Raw genomic sequence first — 12,176 nt, forward strand, 5'->3', positions numbered from 1 at the left:
AGTATCCTGCGCCGGGCTACTAGGGACGCAAAGGCCAAAACATCGGCCTCTCTCGCCTCCTGCACTCCCGGCTCTTGTGCAACCCCAAATATAGCCAACCCCCAGCTTGGTTCGACCTGGACCCCCACTACTTTCGAAAGCACCTTTGTCACCCCCCACCCAGAACCCCTGTAGTGCCGGACATGACCAGAACATGTGGGTGTGATTCGCTGGGCTTCTCGAGCATCTCGCACACCTATCCTCTACCCCAAAAAATTTACTGAGCCGTGCTCCAGTCATATGCGCCCTGTGTAACACCTTAAATTGAATCAGGCTTAGCCTGGCACACGAGGACGATGAGTTTACCCTACTTAGGGCATCCGCCCACAGCCCCTCCTCAATCTCCTCCCCCAGCTCTTCTTCCCATTTCCCTTTCAGCTCATCTACCATAATCTCCCCCTCGTCCCTCATTTCCCTATATATATCTGACACCTTACCGTCCCCCACCCATGTCTTTGAGATCACTCTGTCCTGCACCTCATTCGTCGGGAGCTGCGGGAATTCCCTCACCTGTTGCCTCGCAAAAGCCCTCAGTTGCATATACCGGAATGCATTCCCTTGGGGCAACCCATATTTCTCGGTCAGCGCTCCCAGACTTGCGAACTTCCCATCCACAAACAGATCTTTCAGTTGCGTTACTCCTGCTCTTTGCCATATTCCAAATCCCCCATCCATTCTCCCCGGGGCAAACCTATGGTTATTTCTTATCGGGGACCCCACCAAGGCTCCCGTCTTTCCCCTATGCCGTCTCCACTGTCCCCAAATTTTCAAAGTCGCCACCACCACCGGGCTTGTGGTGTATTTCTTCGGTGAGAACGGCAATGGGGCCGTCACCATAGCTTGTAGGCTAGTCCCCCTACAGGACGCCCTCTCCAATCTCTTCCACGCCGCTCCCTCCTCTTCTCCCATCCACTTACTCACCATTGAGATATTGGCGGCCCAGTAGTACTCACTTAGGCTCGGTAGTGCCAGCCCCCCCCTATCCCTACTACGCTGTAAGAATCCCTTCCTCACTCTCGGGGTCTTCCCGGCCCACACAAAACTCATGATACTCTTTTCGATCCTTTTGAAAAAAGCCTTCGTGATCACCACCAGGAGGCACTGAAACACAAAGAGAAATCTCGGGAGGACTACCATTTTAACCGCCTGCACCCTCCCTGCCAGTGACAGGGATACCATGTCCCATCTCTTGAAGTCCTCCTCCATTTGTTCCACCAATCGCGTTAGATTTAACCTATGCAATGTACCCCAATTCTTGGCTATCTGGATCCCCAAGTAACGAAAGTCCCTTGTTACCTTCCTCAGCGGAAAGTCCTCTATTTCTCTGCTCTGCTCCCCTGGATGCACCACAAACAACTCACTTTTCCCCATGTTCAGTTTATATCCTGAGAATTCTCCAAACTCCCGAAGTGTCCGCATTATCTCTGGCATCCCCTCCACCGGGTCCGCTACATATAACAACAAATCATCCGCATACAGAGATACCCGGTGTTCTTCTCCTCCTCTAAGTACTCCCCTCCACTTCTTGGAACCCCTCAATGCTATTGCCAGGGGCTCAATCGCCAGTGCAAACAATAATGGGGACAGAGGGCATCCCTGCTTTGTCCCTCTATGGAGCCGCAAGTATGCAGATCCCCGTCCATTCGTGACCACACTCGCCACTGGGGCCCTATACAACAGCTGCACCCATCCAACATATTCATCTCCAAACCCAAATCTCCTCAGCACCTCCCACAGATAATCCCACTCCACTCTATCAAATGCTTTCTCGGCATCCATCGCCACCACTATCTCCGCTTCCCCCTCTGGTGGGGGCATTATCATTACCCCTAGCAGCCTCCGTATATTCGTATTCAGCTGTCTCCCCTTCACAAACCCAGTTTGGTCCTCATGGACCACCCTCGGGACACAATCCTCTATCCTCATTGCCATTACCTTGGCCAGAATCTTAGCGTCTACATTTAGGAGGGAAATAGGTCTATAGGACCCGCATTGCAGCGGGTCCTTTTCCTTCTTTAGGAGAAGCGATATCGTTGCCTCAGACATAGTCGGGGGCAGCTGTCCCCTTTCCTTTGCCTCATTAAAGGTCCTCATCAGTAGCGGGGCGAGCAAGTCCACATATTTCCTGTAAAATTCAACTGGGAATCCATCCGGTCCCGGAGCCTTCCCCGCCTGCATGCTCCTAATTCCTTTCACTACTTCCTCTATTTCAATCTGTGCTCCCAGTCCCACCCTTTCCTGCTCCTCCACCTTGGGAAATTCCAGCCGGTCCAGAAAGCCCATCATTCTCTCCCTCCCATCCGGGGGTTGAGCTTCGTATAATTTTTTATAAAATGCCTTGAACACTCCATTCACTCTCTCCGCTCCCCGCTCCATCTCTCCTTCCTCATCCCTCACTCCCCCTATTTCCCTCGCTGCTCCCCTTTTCCTCAATTGGTGGGCCAGCAACCTGCTCGCCTTCTCCCCATATTCGTACTGTACACCCTGTGCCTTCCTCCACTGTGCCTCTGCAGTACCTGTTGTCAGCAGGTCAAATTCTACGTGTAGCCTTTGCCTTTCCCTGTACAGTCCCTCCTCCGGTGCCTCCGCATATTGCCTGTCCACCCTCAGAAGTTCTTGCAGCAACCGCTCCCGTTCCCTACTCTCCTGCTTTCCTTTATGTGCCCTTATTGATATCAGCTCCCCTCTAACCACTGCCTTCAGCGCCTCCCAGACCACTCCCACCTGGACCTCCCCATTATCATTGAGTTCCAAGTACTTTTCAATGCACCCCCTCACCCTTAGACACCCCCCCCTCATCTGCCATTATCCCATGTCCATTCTCCAGGGTGGGCGCCCTTCTGTTTCCTCCCCTATCTCCAAGTCCACCCAATGTGGAGCGTGATCCGAAATGGCTATAGCCGTATACTCTGTCCCCCTCACCTTCGGGATCAACGCCCTTCCCAAAACAAAAAGGTCTATTCGCGAATAGACTTTGTGGACATAGGAGAAAAACGAAAACCCCTTACTCCTAGGTCTGCTAAATCTCCACGGGTCTACTCCTCCCATCTGCTCCATAAAATCTTTAAGCACCTTGGCTGCTGCCGGCCTCCTTCCAGTCCTGGACTCGACCTGTCCTGCCCTGGTTCCAACACCGTATTGAAATCTCCCCCCATTACCAACTTTCCCACCTCTAGGTCCGGGATGCGTCCTAGCATACGCCTCATAAAATTGGCATCATCCCAGTTCGGGGCATATACGTTTACCAAAACCACCGTCTCCCCCTGTAGTTTGCCACTCACCATCACGTATCTGCCCCCGCTATCCGCCACTATAGTCTTTGCCTCAAACATTACCCGCTTCCCCACTAATATAGCCACCCACCTGTTTTTCGCATCTAGCCCCGAATGGAACACCTGCCCCACCCAACCTTTGCGTAGTCTCACCTGGTCTATCAGTTTCAAGTGCGTTTCCTGTAACATAACGACATCTGCCTTAAGTTTCTTAAGGTGTGCGAGTACCCGTGCCCTCTTTATCGGCCCATTCAGCCCTCTCACGTTCCACGTGATCAGCCGGGTTGGGGGGCATTTTTTTACACCCCCCCCTTGTCGATTAGCCATCCCCTTTTTCCAGCTCCTCACCTGGTTCCCATGCAGCTGTGTCCCCCCAGGCGGTGCCCCCCCCGCCCATCCCACCCCATACCAGCTCCCCCCTCTCCCCAGCAGCAGCAGCCCAATAGTTCCCCCCCCCCCCCCCCCCCCCTGGCTAGATCCCCCACTAGCGTAGTTACACCCGCCATGTTGCTCCCAGAAGTCAGCAAACTCTGGCCGAACTCGGCTTCCCCCCGTGACCTCGGCTCGCACCGTGCTACGCCCCCTCCTTCCTGCTTCCCTATTCCCGCCATGATTATCATAGCGCGGGAACCGAGCCCGGGCTTCCCCCTTGGCCCCGCCCCCAATGGTCAACGCCCCATCTCCTCCACCTCCTTTCCTCCCCCCACCACCTCCTGTGGAAGAGAGAAAAGTTACCACATCGCAGGATTAATAACATAAAACTCCTCTTTCCCCCCTTTTTACCCCCCTCTTCGCCCCCCATACTCGCCCCACCACTTTGTTTCAAACGTTCTTTTTTTTAATAACCCGCTCATTCCAATTTTTCTTCCACGATAAAAGTCCACGCCTCATCCGCCGTCTCAAAGTAGTGGTGCCTCCCTTGATATGTGACCCACAGTCTTGCCGGTTGCAGCATTCCGAATTTTATCTTCTTTTTATGAAGCACCGCCTTGGCCCGATTAAAGCTCGCCCTCCTTCTCGCCACCTCCGCACTCCAGTCTTGGTATACGCGGATCACCGCGTTCTCCCACTTACTGCTCCGAGTTTTCTTTGCCCATCTAAGGACCACCTCTTTGTCCTTAAAACGGAGGAATCTCACCACTATGGCTCTAGGAATTTCTCCTGCTCTCGGTCCTCGCGCCATCACTCGGTATGCTCCCTCCACCTCCAGCGGACCTGCCGGGGCCTCTGCTCCCATTAACGAGTGCAGCATCGTGCTCACATATGCCCCGACGTCCGCTCCCTCCGCACCTTCAGGAAGACCAAGAATCTTTAGGTTGTTCCTCCTCGCGTTGTTCTCCAGCGCCTCCAGCCTTTCCACACATCGTTTATGGTGTGCCTCGTGCATCTCCGTCTTCACCACCAGGCCCTGTATGTCGTCCTCATTCTCGGCAGCCTTTGCCTTCACGACCCGAAGCTCTCGTTCCTGGGTCTTTTGCTCCTCCTTTAGCCCTTCGATCGCCTGTAATATCGGGGCCAACAGCTCTTTCTTCATTTCCTTTTTGAGTTCTTCCACGCAGCGTTTCAAAAACTCGTGTTGTTCAGGGCCCCATATTAAACTGCCACCTTCCGACGCCATCTTGGTTTTTGCTTGTCTTCCTTGCCGCTGCTCTAAAGGATCCACCGCAATCCGGCCACCTTCCTCTCCTTTTTTCATCTGTGTCCGGGGGGGATTCCCTTCTGGTTCACCGCACAGTACTTTTAGCCGTTAAAATTGCCGTTGGGGCTCTTATTAAGAGCCCAAAAGTCCGTTCCACCGGGAGCTGCCGAAACGTGCGACTCAGCTGGTCATCGCCGCACCCGGAAGCCTGGGAGAGCATATTTCCACTGAGATTACCCTAAAAAGCTGATGAAGGACATTTATTTTACCCTGGATAGTAAATAGTGTTTTCCCCCCACTACAGTTGGATCTAAAATAAATACATTTGCCTCTGTTACATTGAGTCTACAGCACAGGGTCAGGCCAGTCATCTTGATTGGTCTCTGTCAATATTAATGCTCCACATGAGCCTCCACCCACCTCTCTTCATCTCCCCCATCAGCATCTCCTTCTATTCCTTTCCACCTCATGTATTTATCTAGCTTCCCCTTCAATGTATTCAAGCTGTTCACCTCAACCACTCGCTGTGGTAGCGAGTTCCACATTCTCACCACTCGCTGGGTAAAGATGTTTCTCGTGAAATCCCTCAGTTACCTGTGATCCAGTTAAGGAACAAATTGATGGAAGAAACTATATCGATGGAACAATTCTAGTAACGGACACTAAAGAGGCGGCGGAAGGTTTTGCAGAATTTCCAAATCAAACACCGGCACAGAAAGGACTGAAAGCTGATCCGAAACGCCGTGGAAGTGGGAGAGTGTTCCAACTAGGGGCTGGTTTAGCACACTGGGCTAAATCACTGGCTTTTAAAGCAGACCAAGCAGGCCAGCAGCAAGGTTCAATTCCCGTACCAGCCTCCCCGAACAGGCGCCGGAATGTGGCGACTAGGGGCTTTTCACAGTAACTTCATTGAAGCCTACTTGTGACAATAAGCGATTTTCATTTCACCTGAAACACTGGTTTGTGTGGTGGCTTGTCTTTTTGGATACTAGTGAGAAAGGTCTGTGGAAACAGTGAGAACTCAACCCTCTTTCATTAAACAACAATAAAAGTCTTCAGTAAAGTAGATGAAAGATAATGAAACATTACAAAGAACAATCTTATACTTCGGTACATTAACAGTGAGCATTTAGTCTCTCAAAGACGGGGAACACAAAGGCATCTATTTCCCACATAATCCTCAACTCTACCGAGACCCCTCCTTTTCCCAAACAACAACCAAAATCCATTGGTCAAATCTAGCCAGTAACTACCACACGGTACGGCCTAAGTGACCAGGACTTGGGAATGGTCTTCGGTTTAGCAAAGAAAATGATCTTTTGCACAAACTGGCCTTTTGTCTTCAGCACTTCATCTGTAGCTGAGCTGTTTCCCTGGGGATGGCTTCCCCTCACTCTCTCTCTTACTTGTTTATTCAACACCTCATCTGTGACCAGCCTGCTTCCTGGCTCACAGCGCTCTGCAATTGAGACATTTAATAGTCAAAGAACAGCCTGTTCCCTAATCTTTCCTGTTCCTTCTGTTCTCTTAGTTGCTGCCCAGACTTGGTTTACAAAGTACTTGGCTGTTTGATTTTACTTGTGCAAAAAAACGAGACATTCATTTTAATAGCATCCTACCCTCCAGATCTCGGAATGAGCAGAAAGGGTTAATGACCATTAACACTGAACTAAATGGTCCTGTTAGTGAGATGCAGGATACAGCTGGAAAAAATCCAAACCACTGGACTGAGATCAAAAGACCAGTCACAACCTCAGAACGATTGGTGTAAACTGATTGGTGAAATGTGTGGAAGGTTCAGAAAGAAAATGCAAGATCCAAAACGAGGAGGCTGTTGATGTTGCTCAGGAAAAATTCAATGGAATCCGATCTGAATGGGATCAGGAGAAACTGACAGATTGAGAATTGTTTAAAGCTCAGACCAAACGAGAATATCAAACCTTTCTGCTTGAGCAGAAACAGCATCTGGATGATGTTCTTAAAGTGGCCCAAGGAAGATCTTGGCCAAATAAAGAACCAGTTCTTGGTTCAAAAGAAAGCCATTTTGAACTTATCTCAAAAAGAGAATTTAAAATGTTTAAGGCTGGAAATTGAACTTTAATCTGAAACTATGAATTAGGAACAGCAGACGGCCATTCGGCCCCTCGAGTCTGCTCCGCCATTTGATAAGATCATGGCTGATCCAATTGTATTTCAAGCTCCACATTCCCGATAACCTTTGATTCTCTAACAAAGAACAAGAATCTATCTACCTCTGTGTTAAACATATTCAGTGACCCGCCTTCTGCGGCAGAGTTCCAAAGTCACACATCCCTCTGAGGGAGAAAGAATCTTGTCTCTGTCCGGAAAGGACGGCCCCTAATTTTAAACAAGTGCCCCCTACTTCAGGACACGTCCACAACAGGAAACATCCTTTCCATGTCCACTTTGTCAATACCGTTCAGGATCTTATTTACTTCAATCAGATCAACCCCTCACTCTCCGAAACTCCAGCGGAAACAATCCCAGTCTGTCTATATGACTGTACGACAACATGTAACGAAGAGAGGGAGAGACAAGTTAACTACGGAATTTACAAAGATGTTTTTTGTCGAGTTGAAAGATGAGGATGTATGAGATAGGAGCAGAAATAGGCCATTCGGCCCCTCGAGCCTGTTCCACTTTTCATTAAGATCATGGCTGACCTGGTTGTGTCTCCAGTTCCATACTACCCAATGACCTTTGATTCTCTTGTCTAATACACATCTAGCTACCTCCACCTTAAACATATCCAATGAACCTGCATCCACCTTCTGAGGCAGAGAGGGCCAACATTGCACAATCCTCTGAGAGAAAAAGGACAATAAAGTTCAAATCTGAAATCAGCAGAGTCTGTTTTGAAGACAGGTTGAAAGTTCACCTGTGGAGAACAACGAGGAATCTTCAGTTGCACTTGGACCTTTGGCTGGAATGACTGCAAGAAGCAAACTTTCAGAAACCAGGTAAAAAGTGTGACATTTTTCATCTCAAAATGGACGTGGAACTCAGCAGAGAGCTGAAAGATGAGTGAATTTGGACAATGGGGGATTGATCAATGTGTATTTAATGCTGTTTCTCTCTGATTCCTATCACCCGATGCCATTAATCCTTCTCAAACACTCTGATTAGAAACATCAGCTATCGTTCAGGGGATACAATAATGACCTGATTGCGTAAACTGCACATCCACTGACTTTGTAAAACAATTGCTTTATCTTGCTCCCTATCCAGTTGTATTTGTGTCTTTTTATGGAAGGTTTACTCTACATAAAGATATTTCACTAGTCCTGATAAAGTGACTGACTCCAGCTATGCTGCATGGAATCCCCACTCTTTTTAGTGACTTCAATGTGTTGATATCACAAAATTGAAACAAGAAGAATTTTATACTCCTGAACCTTGTGTCGATCTTCACCATGTGGCGAATCTGGGTAACATTTCCAACAATCTGATCCACATACTGTTGGGTGCAGCCACCGTCTAACACAGCACAGTTGAATGAGTCTGTGACAAACACACTCATCACTGGATCACTTCATGCTGATCTTTCAGAAGGCCTTTGACAAGGTCTCACATGGCAGATTACTGTGTAAAGTTAAAGCACAGGGGATTACGGGTAGTGTTTTGAGAAGGATAGAAAACAGGAAGCAAAAAGTTGGAATAAATGGGTCTTTTTCCGATTGGCAGGCAGTGACAATGGGGTACCGCAGGGATGTGTGCAAAGACCCCAACTGTCCACATTATATATTAATGATTTGGACGAGGGAACTAAATGTATTATCTACAAATTTGAAGATGGTACAACGTTGGGTGGGAGGGTGAGCTGTGAGGAAGATGCAGAGATGCTTCAGTGGGATTTGGACAGACTGAGTAAGTGGGCATGTGCATGATATGTGCAGTATAATGTAGATAAATGTGAGATTATCTGCTTTGGGAGCAAAAATGGGAAGGGCAGATTATTATTTGAATGGATGTTAATTGAAAGCTCAGCAAGACCTTGGTGACCTCATACATCAGTTATTGAAAGTAAGCGCGCAGGTACAGCAAGCAGGCAGTAAAGAAGGCAAATGTATGTTGGCCTTCATAGCAAATGTATTTGAGTATCGGAATAGAAATGTTTTACTGCAATTGTATAGGGCACTGGTGAGGCCACACCTGGAGTATTGTGTGCAGTTTTGGTTTCCTTATCTGAGGATGTTATTGCTATGGAAGGGAAGGTTTACCAGGCCGATTCCTGGGATAGCGGGACTGTCATGAGCAGAGACTAAATCGGTTAGGATTATATTCATTGGAGTTTAGACGAGTTAGAGGGGATCTCATAGAAACTTACAAAATTCCAACAGGATTAGACAGGGTAGATTCAGAAAGAACGTTCCCGATGGTGGGCGAGTCCAGAACTGGGGTCATAATTGGAGGATAAGGAGTAAACCTTTTAGGTCTGAAGTGAGGGGAAATTTCTTCACCCAGAGAGTGGTGAATCTTTGCAATTCACCATCACAGAAAATAGTTGAGGCCAAAACATTGTGTAATTTCAAGAAGGAATTAGATACAGCTCTTGGGACTAAAGGGATCAATGGATATGGAGGGAAGTCTCAGGGTATTGAACTTGATAATCAGTCATGCATCATAGACATCCAACAGATCATCTTTCTTGTAAACCTCATCAATGAAACCCTAATGGAAAATCCAAACTTTAATCAGGATCCAACTGACGGGCTCCCAGAATACTTTGCTTCTGATTTTCCTTTTGTTAGGAAGTGAGGATGCCGAGGCCAGACCTTGTTTCCTCCTTGGTGGGGATGTAACCCCTGTCCACATCTCCACTTCATTCTTCCACTGGTCATATGGCTCAGACTCCGAGAACATCGGCGAGTAATCAGACCCTGACAATTTCCACTTGCTTCAGTTATTTCTCACAAAAACTACTGGGATTGTAAGATTCTGTCTGAACTATTATTTTTCAACCTTCACAATCCGGCAACCATTCTGTGTTCCTATGTTACAATCCTGAGAGCTTTATGGTGAAGGAAGAAACTGGAGCCACTCTGTACTTGGTATGGATTTATTCACAGAGTGAAACATTACAGGTAGATACCTCCTGACCCCACTCCACTCCATGTCAGTCAGTGTTTCTTGTTACAGAAAGGAGGGGAATTAATTTAAACAGCTCTGATTTCTCCTCTCACTACTGGTCTGTAAACAGAATGGAGGTTTTGATTCCTGATCTCCCCCTTTATAAATGGTGGCGTATTTTTCTTCACCTTTCAGTTTGGTGTGAGCTCGAACCTCCATTAATAATCCAGCCTTAGGGTGGACTCAATCTCTATTTGGTGTGGATTTGTTCACAGAGTGAAATGTTCCATTTATAAACCACCTGCCACCACCTGATGTCAGTCAGCGTCTCTTTCTGCTCCTTTAAAACAAACAATAACATTGACTGGGCAGTGAAACAAAAAACAAATTATCAAAGTAAAGTTATAAAACTTGAAACTAAAATGTTATCTTGTGAGTCAATGATGCAGCCCAACCCCCGCAGTGCCCACCGGGCATGAAGAATGGCTCTTTATATTTGCTCAAGTAACCATCCAATCAATACTGTGGATACTGAAACCCAACAGATACAATTAACACCACAATCAGAGCATCTAAAATGTCTCTAATCAGTGTGACTGCCTTGGTGTCTCAGCAGCTCGGATGAACAAATAAATCCCTTCCCACACACAGAACAGGTGAACGGCCTCTCTCCACTGTGAACTCGCTGGTGTGTCTGCAGGTGGGATGACTGAGTGAATCCCTTCCCACATGCAGAGCAAGTAAAAGGACGCTCCCCATTGTGAATTCGCTGATGTGTTTGCAGGTGGTAAGACTGAGCAAATCGCTTCCCACACTCAGAGCAGGTGAATGGCCTCTCCCCGGTGTGAACTCTCTGGTGTCTCTGCAGAGTGGATGAATCCTTTCCCACACATGGAGCATGTGAAAGGCCTCTCCCCACTGTGAACCCGCTGGTGTGACAGCAGGTTGGATAACTGAGGGAATCCTTTCCCACACGCGGAGCAAGTAAAAGGCCGCTCCCCATTGTGAATTCGCTGATGTGTCTGCAGGTGGGATGACTGAGCGAATCCCCTCCCACACTCAGAGCAGGAGAACGGCTTTTCCCTGGTGTGAATTCGCTGATGTTTCTTTAGAGTGGATGAATCAATGAATCCCATCGCACACTGAGAGCAGGTGTGTGGCCTCTCTCCCGTGTGAACTCTCTGATGTAACTTCAGGTTGGATGACTTGGTGAATCCTTTCCCACACTCAAAGCAGGAGAATGGCCTTTCCCGGGTGTGAGTTCGCTGGTGTAACTGAAGGTTAAATAACCGAGCGAATCCCTTCCCACACTCTGGGCAGGTGAACGGCCTCTCCCCAGTGTGGCTGCGTCGATGAATTTCCAGCTCGGATGGGACTTTGTATCCTTTCCCACAGTCCCCACATTTCCATGGTTTCTCCATTCGGCAGGTGTTTACGTGACTCGCCAGGTTTGGCAATCAGTTGACAGCTTGGCTCACACACACAGAACACGTATGGTCTCTCCCTGCTATGAATGGTGTGATGTTTTTTTCAGGCTGTTAAGTTATTTCCACAGTCAGTTAACTGGAAGACTCTCACTTTGGTGTGTGTCTCAGTGCTCTTTCAATCACACTGATGATTAAAATCTTTTGAAGTAGTCAAAACAAACATTTCTCCCTCGAGACTCAAAGGCCAATGATATTCAGGCTCTGTGAATCTGAATGTCTTTGGCAGATGCTGACATGATGTCTGGTTTGAGATTTCTGTCTGTAAATCCTCCTCTTGAAACATCCTGTAAAAGGAGATTCCAAAATTCATTACTCAGCACAGGATAGAAATTTAGAAAAGACAATTCTGTTTTTATGGAATATTATTTTCCATCTTGTTTCCCCCAAAACTGTAATTTCCATCCCACACACACTCCCTCCATTCTAGCCAGACAAATAAATGTGTCAAGCTGTTGGAACAAAGAATGTCAATGTCTTTAAGAGAGAGAGAGACCTGGACCAACCTTTCCAGGGTCTGCACCCTCCCTGGATTCACTGCCTTTCCCTTCAGTTGCTGCAAGTCACCAATTGAAGGTCAGAATGAGAAAAGAAATGGAAAGGGGGAGAAAAGAAAGTGTTTTACTCACAGATGTTGGAGACAGGAAGAGG

At 47.8% G+C, this 12,176-nt stretch overlaps 1 long non-coding RNA gene across 1 annotated transcript; it reads right to left on the reverse strand.

Moving 5' to 3' along the window:
- Window positions 1-10,016: 10,016 nt before the first annotated feature.
- Window positions 10,017-12,156, reverse strand: LOC140420558 (uncharacterized). Its single transcript, XR_011946442.1, has 2 exons — window positions 12,032-12,156; window positions 10,017-11,812 (listed from the first exon to the last, which is right to left on the reverse strand). It is a non-coding gene; the product is annotated as an uncharacterized lncRNA (long non-coding RNA).
- Between the last annotated feature and the right edge of the window lie 20 nt (window positions 12,157-12,176).

The sequence above is a fragment of the Scyliorhinus torazame genome, chromosome 5, assembly GCF_047496885.1.
Source record: "Scyliorhinus torazame isolate Kashiwa2021f chromosome 5, sScyTor2.1, whole genome shotgun sequence".
Taxonomy (NCBI): Eukaryota; Metazoa; Chordata; class Chondrichthyes; order Carcharhiniformes; family Scyliorhinidae; genus Scyliorhinus; species Scyliorhinus torazame.